The following is a 12,939-nucleotide window of genomic DNA, read 5'->3' as shown; positions in this document are numbered from 1 at the left end:
TTGAACTCCTGGGCTTAAGTCATCCACCCACCTCAGCCTCCCAAAGTGCTAGGATTACAGGTGTGAATCACTGTGCCTGGCCCAAAGTCACTTTTAATTGCTAGATATCAATATTTCTCAGAGAACAAACTTACCCAAAGCTGGTTAATCCTTTGGAATTTCCCACTGTCCACAACAGGTTACCACAAACACTGGAAGGATAGACTGATGCAAATCTATGTATTCTATTAAAATATTTTAACCCAAAGTTCCCTGTGGAGGAATATAATTTGATGCATTGTTATTCTTCCCAGAGACATTTACTTAGCTCCTTTCTAAATAAAATTTACATTCACTCCCTAGAATCTCACTTTGTCTTACAGATTTCTCACCCATCAGGTTACTGTTAGTGATGATCTGCCCAACCACATAATTTCTAGAAGAGTGCCGGTAAAACTGAATGTGAAGGAGTTCACCTGGACATAGACCATCTTTGCGGATGGCACTGAAGAGAACATTAATGTTATTATCTTCACCACAGACTACACCTTGTCTTTTCCTTTCTTGGAGGATGGCTCAGCAATCCTGGACAGCCAGTGCTCCATGCTGAATTTTGTGTTCCCTCCTAGCTGGAGAAGGCAACACTTGTTTTCATTGGCTTCCTGCAGCCAGGAGGAGGCACTATTCCCATTTTAAAACTTCAGAACCAATGGGCTGTACCTGTATTTAAAAGTATGTCTTGCCCTACTCAATATCATAGCAGAGTGGACTTCTGACCACATGGTATAATTTGAGAGGCACCCAGATAAACCAGAATGCAATATATATTCCTGTCAGTCCAGATTCAATATCTGAAATGCAACAAACCCCATTTTTCTTGGGTTTTAAAGACTTATCAGTCTTCACTAGCCCCTCAGTAAAATACAATCCCTCTATAAGAGCTTATATGTTAAATCATTTTCAGATTGGTGGAGCTTATTATCAGATACTTTCCAGATATAGCCACTGGTAAAAGTTAAACACTGTGGGAATAGACACAAGGTAAGTCCGTAAGTAGTGAAGGGAGACTTCCACCACAAAGAAAGTTGAGGGACTAATGGAATAATTGAAAATATCTTTTTAAAATTTTTATTTTAAGTTTGGGGGTACATGTAAACATGTAAAGTTTTGTTAGATAGATAAACACCTATCACAGGGGTTTGTTGTACATATCTTTACCTCACCCAGGTATTAAGTCCTGTACCAAATAGTTATCTTTTCTGCTCCTCTCCCTCCTCCCACCCTCCCCGCTCAAGTAGACCCCAGTATCTATTGTTCCCTTCTTTGTGTTCATACGTTCTTATCATTTAGCTCCCACTTGTAAGTGAGAATATGTGGTATTTGGTTTTCTATTCCTGTGTTAGTTTGCTAAGGATGATAGCCTCCAGCTCCATTCATGTTCCCTCAAAAGACATGATCTTGTTCTTTTTTATGGCTGCATAATATTCCACAGTGTATAGGTACCACATTTTCTTTATCCAATCTGCCATTGATGGGCATTTAGGTTGATTACATGTCTTTACTGTTGTGAACAGTGCTGCAATGAACATACACATACATGTGTCTTTATGGTAGAATGCTTTATATTCCTCTGGGTATATACCTAGTAATGGGTTTGCTGGGTTAAATGGTAGTTCTGCTTTTAGCTCTTTGAGGAATCACTGTACTACTTTCCACACTGGTTGAACTAATTTACACTCCCATCAACAGTGTATAAGCTTTTCCCTTTCTCCGCCATCTTGCCAGCATCTATTGTTTTTTGACTTTTTATTAATAGCCATTCTGAGTGGTGTCAAATGGTATCTCATTGTGGTTTTGACTTGCATTTCTCTAATGAGCAGTGATATTGAGCTTTTTTTCATATGCTTGTTGGCTGCATATGTCTTCTTTTGAGAAGTGTCTGTTCATACCCTTTGCCCAATTTTTAATGAGATTGTTTGTTTTTCTCTTGTAAATTTGTTTAAGTTCTTGTAAATGTGTTTAAGTTCCTTATAGAGGCTGGATATTAGACTTTCTCAGATGCATAGTTTGCAAATATTTTCTCCCATACTGTAGGTTGTCTGTTTACTCTGTTGATAGTTTATTTTGCTGTACAGAAGCTCTTATGTTTAATTAGATCTGATTTGTCAATTTTTGCTTTTGTTGCAATTGCTTTTGGAGTCTTTGTGATGAAATCTTTGCCTGTTCCTATGTCCAGGATGGTATTGCCTAGGTTGTCTTCCAGTGTTTTTATAGTTTTGGGTTTTACATTTGAGTCTTTAATTCATCTTGAGTTGATTTTTGTACATGGTGTAAGGAAGGGGTCCAGATTCATTCTTCTGTATATGGCTAGCCAGTTATCACAGCACCATTTATTAAATAGGAAGTCTTTTCCCCATTGCTTGTTTTTGTCAGCTTTGTCAAAGATCAGATGGTTGTAGGTGCCTTAATTCTGGGCTCTCTATTCTGTTCCGTTGGTCTATATGCCTGTTTTTGTACCAGTACCATGCTGTTATGGTCACTGGAGCCTTGTAACATAGTTTGAAGTTGGGTAACATGATTCCTCCAGGTTTGTTCTTTCTGCTTAGGATTGCCTTGGTTATTCGGGCTCTTTTTTGGTTCCATATATATTTTTAAATAATTTTTTCTAGTTCTGTGAAGAATGTCATTGGTAGTTTGATAACAATAGCATTGAATCTGTAAATTTCTCTGGGCAGTACAGCCATTTTCATTATGCTGATTCTTCCTATCCATGAGCATGGGATGTTTTTCCATTTGTTTGTGTCTTCTCTGATTTATTTGTGCAATGTTTTGTAATTTTCATTGTGGAGATCTTTCACCTCCCTGGTTAGCTGTATTTCTCATAATTAAAAATTCTTTCAGCCCAGGTACAGTGGCTTGCACCTATTATCTGAGAGCTTTGTGAGGCCAAAGTAGGAGGATTGCTTGAACCAAGGAGTTCCAGAACAGCCTGGGCAGCATAGCAACATCCCATCTCTATAAAAATTTTGAAAATTAGCTAGATGTGGTGCTATGCACCTGTGATCTCTGCTACTTCTAAGGCTGGTGGAGTGTATTGCTTGGGCCCAAGAATTTGAGGTTACAATGAGCTATGATTGTGACACTGCACTCCAGCCTGGGCAACAGTAAGACCCTCATCTCTAAAATAATAATAATTATTATTATTCTAGTAAACAGTTTGGACAAAAGTAAAAATTCTCATCTCTCAACCCTTTTCTCAAGCCCACATTCAAATACAATCTCCATTGAAATTAAAATCTGATCATATGAAAGGGTCAAAATGAAGTTATACAAAGTTGACTGTTATTTCTTAGACCTAGAATAATTCTAGAAAAAATTCCCATATTATTCTTCCAATTCTATATAATTACAACTTATAACTACAGACATGCTTGGCTAACTGGTCAAGCATAAATTCACACAAGTATGTATTATGTAGGTGTTTTTAGAATGAGTTCTTGAGCTGTGATTTTTTTATCCTGTATTAGGAATGACAGTAGAAAAGTTGTAGAGTAAGAGGTATATTGGAAGATGACAAAAAATAACTGGGTGACAGGTCAGATAAACTTTTTTGGAGATAACAGAACCATCTGAAGAAAATGTCAAACTATAATGAATTAAATGCCTGCTGTACACATAGCATTATATATACACTATAATTAAGTATTTATTTAAAAGAGTCAAATTTTAATATGGGAACTTGCCATGAAAAGAAACACACAGTGCATATTTTTGAAAAGTAAGGAATCCATTTGTAAAATGAACATTTTCCATAAGAGGAAAATGATGATGATATCTATTATTTTCCATAAGAGGAAAGGATGATAATATCTATTTCACACACTGTGAGAATTAAATAGATAGCTTATGTAAATTTAGCACTTGCCACAGCATCTGACTAGAATCAACTTCTAGCCTTATGTCCTGCTACTCACTTGTCTAAACTTGTCCTTCAAATTACATTGTCTCTAGAAAACTTTCCACGACAAGATTGGGCTTGTAAGATTGGGCTCTCCAACATCCTTATTGCCTAACTTCTGGGAGTTGCTTGTTGGGACAGGAGAGCCAGACTTTATGTGTTGGCAGGGCTCCACCTCAGAGAGCAAAGGCCATCTTGGAAGCGACCCCCCCTTTTTTTGTATTTTCAAGACAAGGTCTCACTTCTGTTGTCTCACTCACATCTGTGCAGTGGCACAGTCATGGCTCACTGCAGCCTTGACATCCATGGGCTCAGGTCTTGACCTCCCACTTTAGCTTCCTGAGTAGCTGGGACTACAGGAATGCACCACCATGCCTGGCTAATTTTTGGATTTTTTCTATAGAGACACGGTCTCACTATGTTGCCTAGGCTGGTCTTGAACTCCTGGGCTCAAGTCATCCACCCACCTCAGCCTCCCAAAGTGCTAGGATTACAGGTGTGAATCACTGTGCCTGGCCCAAATACTATATTAACATATTGTATTTGCCCAGTGTGTGCAGTGAACTGTGTTAAGCACAAAAAATAATAATAAAATAAAATAAAATAAAATAAATCCTTCTTGCCCTAAAGTCAAGTTGGGAACAACAGGCAAGCAACCAATTACAATGAACAATGATAAAGACAGGCATCTGATAGAGGTTTGCAGTCACTATGGAAGATGGAAGGATCAAAGAGGCAACCCTTATTCCCTCTGACTTGGAGGAAAGGGAGAGGTATAGAGTGTCACAGAAAGTTTTCCAGACACAAGGTCGCTTGAAGGACAAGTGTAGATGAGCAAGCAGTAGGATATAAGGCTAGAGGTTGATCCCAACTAGACCTCTTTGTGCATATTGGTGTGCATTGTTTTAGAATATTTTTGAAAATCTCAAAAATCCAGAGAACTGTTTGTGCTCACATATTTTTGTTATGTTCACCTACTGGCTTCAGGGGATTCACATGTTCAAAATAACCTTCTGAAGTCTAAGTGGCAAGTGCTAAATTTACATAAGTTATCTAATTAAATTCTCACAGTGTGTGAAATAGATATTATCCTCATTTTGTAGATAAGGAAACAAAGTGTCAGAGGTTAACTTCTCCAAGGTTGCAAGACTAGTGAAAGATGAAGATCACACAAGTCCAACATCCTTAGTTCTGTTCGGCATCTCTTAAACTGCTCTTTCCAACAATGCTGTTCTTTCCACCATACACCATCCACTATAACTCCTCCTCTTTTTTTGCCATTTCCTTCTTTTTTATCGGAAGAATTGTTGGATTAGAATATTTTCCATTATTGTATGTACCATTAAAAAAAAACTGATATTGAGGGATCGCACATTTATTTCCAAGACTTAAGAAGGTTATTTTGAACATGTGAATCCCCGGAAGCCAGTAGGAGAACACAACAAAAATATGTGAGCACAAAAAGATCTCTGGATTTTTGAGATGTTCAAAAGATTCTAAAACAATGCACACCAATACAAACAAAAAGCCTCTGGGTAAATGCTTAGCATCACAAGACATAAGATTTTGAAAAATTGAGAATAAATCCAAATAATCTGTTTCATATTTTTTAAAAAGATAATTTTTATTTCATGGCTCTGACAAAGAGCAGAAGTCTAAAAAACTCTCCTACTACTCATTTGTCTAAACTTGTCCTTCAAGTGACCGTGTTTCTAGGAAACGTTCCATGACAAGATTGGTAAGTAGGAAAGTTTCCACACACAGATGTTACCTGTAATGCACGTCAGTTTCTTCCTAAACTTATTTTGTGATTTGATTCTTTAAGAATCATCTCCAAATTCTAGATTTTCTTTCCCAGAGCTGAACAAATTACTGTCAGTGCATGACATACAAGCTGACATCAAACAGAACAGGATCAACTGGAGAAAACAGTAAGAAATTTAACCACAATGAAACCAGATCAATTTCTTCAAGTGATAATACTACGTGCCCTTATATTTTGTCATTGAAAAATCAGAGCATAACCAAGATTTCAAAAGAGAGTGGCTGTTTACACTTAATGTCATCCATAATTACAGCCATTTATACATTGCCAGTGGCAATACATAGATGAGAGATGCCTGTAACCTCAGTTCTCCAGTGACTATGTAAAGAAGCAAAACAAAAAGGGTGACAAAATGTGTGCTTGGTGCTTGCCTGGTTACCAACAAGTTCTAGTCTTATAAATGAGGTGCCTTAGGAAACCAATGAAGTAATAAAGGATCAATGTATTCCTTTGAAGGGCCAAACTCAAGCAAAATAATATAAATAATTAGTAAAAAAATTATTCATAAAAATTTAAGTGAGTTGAGAAACTTCCAGGTAGATTAATCTTAGTGGAAAATTTTTCTCAAAGATCAAAATTAAGAACAAGTGTAGAACTGAGATTCTTCACACATATCAAATTATCTCTACTCTGAAAACCCAAATTCTAGGAACATATGATAACTCTAATTGAAGGGAAAAAATTATATTTCAAAGGCATTTTGAAACAAGCTAATTATACTCTTGTGCTGAGCTATGTACAATATAGAAGTCGGATTTCTATCACAAAAGCTGTATTTTTCTTAATTCATGTATTAACACTTAATGACCAAAGTGGCTTAATATCATACGGTAACAACCAGCTTTGGGAAAAAAAATTAAATGACCAAAAATATATACACTAGAAAAGGAGAATATTCATTAAAAAGCCAAAACTTCACACAACACACCTATGACTATCTAACAATTTCAGCAGTTACTGAAGAATAGAAGGTGTGCTGGTAAACCAATACATGAGACTAAACACGAAGCTATTTGTGGCATATAAAAGGCCACAAATAGGCATGAAGAGCAGACTTAATTCAGCTAAGCTTTTCCATCTACCACATTCCATGTGGTGTAAGGAAGGGAAATAGTACCTGAAGATGAGGATAGAGAACAGAATCTGGTATGAGGTTTGCAATTGTTTCTTCTGATTCTAGATTCTTGAGAAGGCCATGGGTTGCTCATAGAGTGCCATATGTGAAGTACATGGAAGAAATTGCCTCTGCAATAAGAGTGAAGCCCAACCTGCTCTCTCTTTTCTTTTCAGATCCCAAGCTGGACAAAGAGGTTGTCTTTGGTTCATGCTTCCCATATCAGTACTGTTTGCAGGGACCAGGAAAATGGGATGGAGCCAGGAAAGCCATCCTGAAGCAGGGCAGTGGATTGTCAAACCCATGAGAATTTACATCTTCAGTAGCGGCCAAGCCCCTTCCTCTATGTCATTTTGGCTTAAAAGTGTCTGTGCTGCTCTTCTTCTCTTTGTTTTTTTCCTTATTACTTTTATAGGATAATTCTCGACAATATAGGCCAAAAGTGGTATAGATTGGTTAAAGAACGAAAGTAGGCAACTACTAGATTAAACTAATGTGGCTGCAGCAATGAAATAACATGCAATTTAGACATTTCTTATATTAATCAACTCACAATTCACAAGATTCTTCAAGCTACATTGATATTTTTTTAAGAGATGGGGTCTCACCAGTTGCCCAGGCCAGTCTTGAACTCCTGGGCTCAAGCAATCCTCCCCACTCAGCCTCACAAAGTGCTAGGATTACAGGCATGGGCCACCACACACCCAGCCTACATTGATGTATTATTGAAGAATATTCCCAAACACTTTTTGGAAAGTAGTTTTGTTTTGGGTTTTTTGTTGTTGTTGTTTGGTTGATTTTTTGTTTTTTTGGTTTTTGGGTTTTTTTAAGTGTTCATCATGCCATTCTCCAGGGTACACTTAAGAAGAGTTTTGTTAGGCTTAGGAATGGATTCTTTTAATATTATGTTTGTTGGTTTGTTGTTTTTAATGTGGGGATGGGGAACAATACGTAGAAATGGATTCAGGATTTATTCAGGAAGGGAAGTGATAAGGGTAATCTTTCAAGGGACATCCCAAATGAAAGTCAGAATGTGTTGACATTGTTTATGAAGTACAGGAACTCTCAGTGATGATGATACAACCTCAGCCTGCCTTCTGTTACTGAATTTTCTAAGGAGTACTGGCCTCCTTATTTCATGTAGATTCGGCTCTACGAAGAAGTGGAAAGTCCTAATTTTTTTTTCTTTTTTTTTTTTTTTTTGAGACCAAGTCTCACTGTCACCCAGGCTGGAATGTAGTTGCACATCTCAGCTCACTGCAGCCTCCATCTCCCAGGTTCAAGCGATTCTCCTGCCTCAGCCTCCCGAGTGGCTGGAATTACAGGTGATCACCACCACACCCGGCTAATTTTTTGTATTTTTAGTAGAGACGGGGTTTCGCCATGTTGACCAGGCTGGTCTCGAACTCCTGACCTCAGGTGATCCACCCGCCTCAGCCTCCCAAAGTGCTGGGATTACAGGCATGAGCTACCATGCCCAGCCCAGAAGTCCTAATTTGATCAACCAATTAATTGAAGAAGATCCCATGCTTTCTTTTTTCAAGTGGGATATTTTATAGCCTGAACTGAACCTCTTGAAGCTGTAAGTATTCCCAAGAGCTGATCACAAACTGAAAGACCACTTTTTACCTTCTCGTTACTGTCTCACACAAAATTAAGGTCAAAAAAGCATATTTCTAAAAGTCTCAGCCATTCATTCAATGAATATATTCAAGTACCTACTATGTGCTAGACACTGGAATCATAGAAGAAAACAAGACAAAACTAGTCCATGTCTCTACAGTTTAAATCTACCCTCTAGGGATTCCCCACTGTGCAAGTGACAATTTTTCTAGTATTGACAAGATTTTACATCCAATCCACATCCTAATGAGAATTGTGATTTGAATCCATCATCTTTGTGAACACAAAGGCAATTAAAGAATGGGTCCTACTTTTGGGGATTCAGTCAGTGCACTCTGGTGAGTGGGTGAGAAAAAGCTGGGAGGGGAGGCTGACGTCCAGGCTTGAAGAGAATGGTTCAAAAGTTAGAGTGTGGTGAGGGCAAGAGCGCATCACTGAAGCTTTGGGGCAGGGAGATGACATAATCAGAAGTATTTTGATAAAATAACTTTCAGCAGAAAGAAGAATGAACTGACACAGGGAGACACAAGCTAAAGGTTCTGCAGGGTTCCTACACTGAGCCAACTTTGAGAACTTGGGACTTGTTAGCTTTATTCTTACTCATACCTAACATTTGCTTTTTCTCTTTTTTCTTCCTCTACTTCTTGCCCTCGTTTGCCTGCTTCTATCAAATTTCCCTACTTAACAACTCTGCCTGTTTTCCCTTCCTTATGATTTATACAGTAATTACTATATATAACTTTTAATATATTTAATATATTTTCTATCTGGCCCCAAAATTAATACTCCATACAGTTTCCCAACAACAACAAAATAACCTAAAAGTCTATGTTAGAATAACTGCATCTTAGGGTCCTAGATACTTGGAATATTTTCCTGTTTATAATCAATATGTAATTTTATCATATACATTTAATATTTCTTCATTTCTATAAAAAGACATTCAAAATTCTAAAAATAATCAGTATCACTCTAATTCCTCTCTTAAGCAAATTCAATAAAGATTACCAAATGTTCTTGTGATACAAATTGCAACAATCATCGCAAGGATTTGCTTTTCATTCAGAAAATGTCCAGTGAATTTCCTGAGTTTCAGACACAGTCTTCTCTATCTCTGTTGTGTATCAGCAACTCCATTTCCCAATGTTAGCTGAGAGCAGTCACCCCAGCCAATACAGTAATCCTCTTCTCCGCTTGTTGGTTTAGTGGCATAAGAACCCCAAATTGTTTGATGTTGGATGTTCAATTGTTATGGGACCATTGCTGTATCCTTCTAACTATCTATACTGTGTAACAAATCACCCCCAAAACTTAGTAGCTTAAACCACCATGGTTTATTATTTCTTACAAGTCTATAGGATAGGAATTCAGGCAGGGCTCAGCTGAACCATTCTTTCTTCATATGGCAACAGTTGGGATAACTCAGCTGCATTCACCTGGTGGCTAGCTGGGCTGGAATATCCAAGAAGGTTTTACTCACATGTCTGATTCCTCGGTGTTTCTCCACATAATTTATCTCACTCTCTCTCTCCACATAGTTTCTCATTATTCAATAGTCCAATCTTCCTTATAATATGCTATCTTCCTCCAAAGAAAAAAACTGAAACTGCCAGTTGTCTGGGTTTGAAAGTCCCAGAAAGTCACTTCTGCCACATTCTATTGCCTGCCCTCCACTCCCACCCCCAGTGTGGATGACCTTCATCTAATCCACTGAAGGACCAAATAGAACAAAAAAGTGTAGTAAGGGAGAATTTACTCTCATCTCTCTGGTTGTCTTTGAGCTGGGACATTGGTGTTCTCCTGTCATCAGACTCAGACCGAAACTTAGAAACACCACTGGCACTCCTGGTGCTCTGGCCTTCAAACTCAAACTAGAACTATAGCATAGGTTCCTCTGGGTCTCCAGTTTACTAGCTACAGATTGTGGGACTTCTCAGTCTCCATAACTTCATGAGCCAATTACTTGTAATCTCTCTCTCTCTCTCTCTCCCTCCCTCCATCTATATATCTAATGATTGGACCCACGTACTCCAGGCCCATGAAAGAAACAACTTTATATATCAATAGATATATAGATATGTAGATATTTCCTTTAGTTCTATTTCTCTGGAGAACCCAAACCAGTATAGATTTTGGTACTAAGAGTGATTCCAGAGGAAGAAATTTAAGAATGTGTTTTCTGAGAATATGTTTTCTGAATTGGTTCTAGAGTTTCTGGAATTGGTGCTGTAATTCAATTAGATTTTAAAATGCTAATGGGTCCGTCTTACCCTGTCCCTTCCCATCAGCCATGAGTTCCACGCAGTTCAACAAGGGGCCTTCTTACCAGCTTTTTGACGAGATCAAGAACCAGCTCCTGTTCAAATGCGACCCTCAGAAGCAGGCGGCACTCCGCAGCTGGATCGAGGGACTCACCCGCCTCTCTTTCAGCCCCGACTTCCAGAAGAGTCTGAAGGAAGGGATTTTCTTATGCACACTCATGAACAAGCTGGGCTCAGTCCCCAAGATCAACGGCTCATGCAGAACTGGCACCAGCTAGAAAATCTCTCCAACTTCATCAAGGCCATGGTTAGCTACGACATGAACCCCATGGACCTGTTCGAGGCCAACGACCTGTTTGAGAGTAGGAACATGACGCAGGTGCAGCTGTGTCTTCTAGCCCTGGCACGGAAGGTCAAGACAAAGCTGCTGCAGAATGGGGTGGACGTCGGGGTCAAATACTCGAAGAAGCAGGAGCGGAACTTCGACGACACCACCTTGAAGGCCAGCCAGTGCCTCACTGAGCTGCAGATGGGCACCAACATATGTGCCTGCCAGTCGGGCGTGACAACTTAGGGCACGATGAGGCATCTCTATGACCCCAAGAACCGTATCCTGCCCTCTGGACCACTCGACCATCAGCCTCCAGATGGGTGCAAACAAGTGCTCCAGCCAGGGGGCACGACGGTTCCCGGGACCCCGCAGCACATCTACAACACCAAACTGGGAGCCCACAAGTGTGACAACTCCTCCATGTCCCTGCATATGGGCGACACGCAGAGTGCCAACCAGAGCTTCCAGGGCTTTGGCCTGGGCCAGCAGATATACTATCCCAAGTACTGCCCTCAAGGCCCGCAGCCAGTGGGGCTCCTTTGGGTGCCGGCAACTGCCCAGGACCAGGGGAGGCCCCTGACGATCCCCCCTGCTCCCAAGAGGAGGCCGCTACTGAGGCCCCCGAACATGCTGGCTCCCTACATCATCGCCCTGTCTGTGTTTGGGGGATTTTTCTGTATTTTCGTCTTTCTTTTTTTTTTAACCTGTTCAGTGCTGCCAATCGAGGGTCTGTGAGTAGCTGCGTGGGGTCAAGCAGCAGGGTTATTTTTGTTTGTTTAATTTTTTTTTCCCTCCTGCCTTAATTCCTTCACAGGACTGAGACACCGGGCTTGGGAGGAAGGGGTCAAGGCTGTATCTGGATGAATGTGAAGTGGGGGTCGTTGCCAGGGCACATTCAGGCTGTGGGCTGAGCGGTGCAGGGGAGAAGAGGTCTGGGCAGCGAGGGGAGCCGGCCGCAGAAGGTTTCCGGTTGCTTCTCCTTTTCCCTTTTGTCCACCTATCAGTTTGTGGTTTCTGTACCTACAGAAGTTTCAGAAGTATTAACAAAAGAAAAATATTTCTTTTTTCCTAGGGAATGGGGAGGGGACAGTGGAGAGAGTGCTGGGAAATGGGTGCCCTGGGAGAAGGCCAAGGCCAGGATGCTAAAATATCTTAGGCCCATGAGTGACTGGATTTTCCTAGGACCCTCAGACCTGCCCAGGGGCCGGGTGGGGAAACAGGCTTATGCAAGACAATGGAGTAGTGAGTCAATTGGGGCTAAGCCTGACCCCTCTCCATGCTCACCAACCCCCCCATTTGTGTCCCTCATTAGATTTTAAGGAGCCCCCAGCCCTCCTTCTCCCCTTCTGGGACTAAACAACTGCAAGGCTCCGTCTCCCCCCACCACAAGCCCTGCCAAGTACTGCTCAGGGGCCCCAGCCCAGAGCCCTGCACCCTTAAATAATGTGAAATACCAACTGTGGACCAAATGCAATAGAAACCTCTGTTTTTAGGAAGAAATAAGAATAGTAACTATTATTAATAAATAAATAAAAACAAAAATGCCAATGACTCTATTTCTAGGAGTAAAGAGAACACTGATAATCCATGGTGTGATCTAGCAATAGAAATTTGCAAAATATCTCCATCGGATACTCCTAATCGACCACTTACAAAAAGCAAGGAGTTAGGTGACTGTGTATGTAAAACTTTCAAACATGTTTGCAAAACTAATAAATATATGAAGTTGGTTGGTTGCTCCTAATGTCTGTGGACAAAGTGGTCACAAAAAAAGAGACACTCAGGAATTGTAATTCCTCAAGTACCTCGTAAATGACCTGAAATCTCCTATGTGTTTCCTGAAAAAAA

At 40.0% G+C, this 12,939-nt stretch overlaps 1 pseudogene; it reads left to right on the top strand.

Moving 5' to 3' along the window:
- The first annotated feature begins 10,789 nt into the window (after nucleotides 1-10,789).
- LOC100992246 (calponin-2-like) lies at nucleotides 10,790-12,699 on the top strand (annotated as a pseudogene).
- Nucleotides 12,700-12,939: the final 240 nt, after the last annotated feature.

The sequence above is a fragment of the Pan paniscus genome, chromosome 1 (assembly GCF_029289425.2).
Source record: "Pan paniscus chromosome 1, NHGRI_mPanPan1-v2.0_pri, whole genome shotgun sequence".
NCBI classification, from domain to species: domain Eukaryota; kingdom Metazoa; phylum Chordata; class Mammalia; order Primates; family Hominidae; genus Pan; species Pan paniscus.
This window is presented reverse-complemented; position numbering and strand designations above follow the sequence as displayed.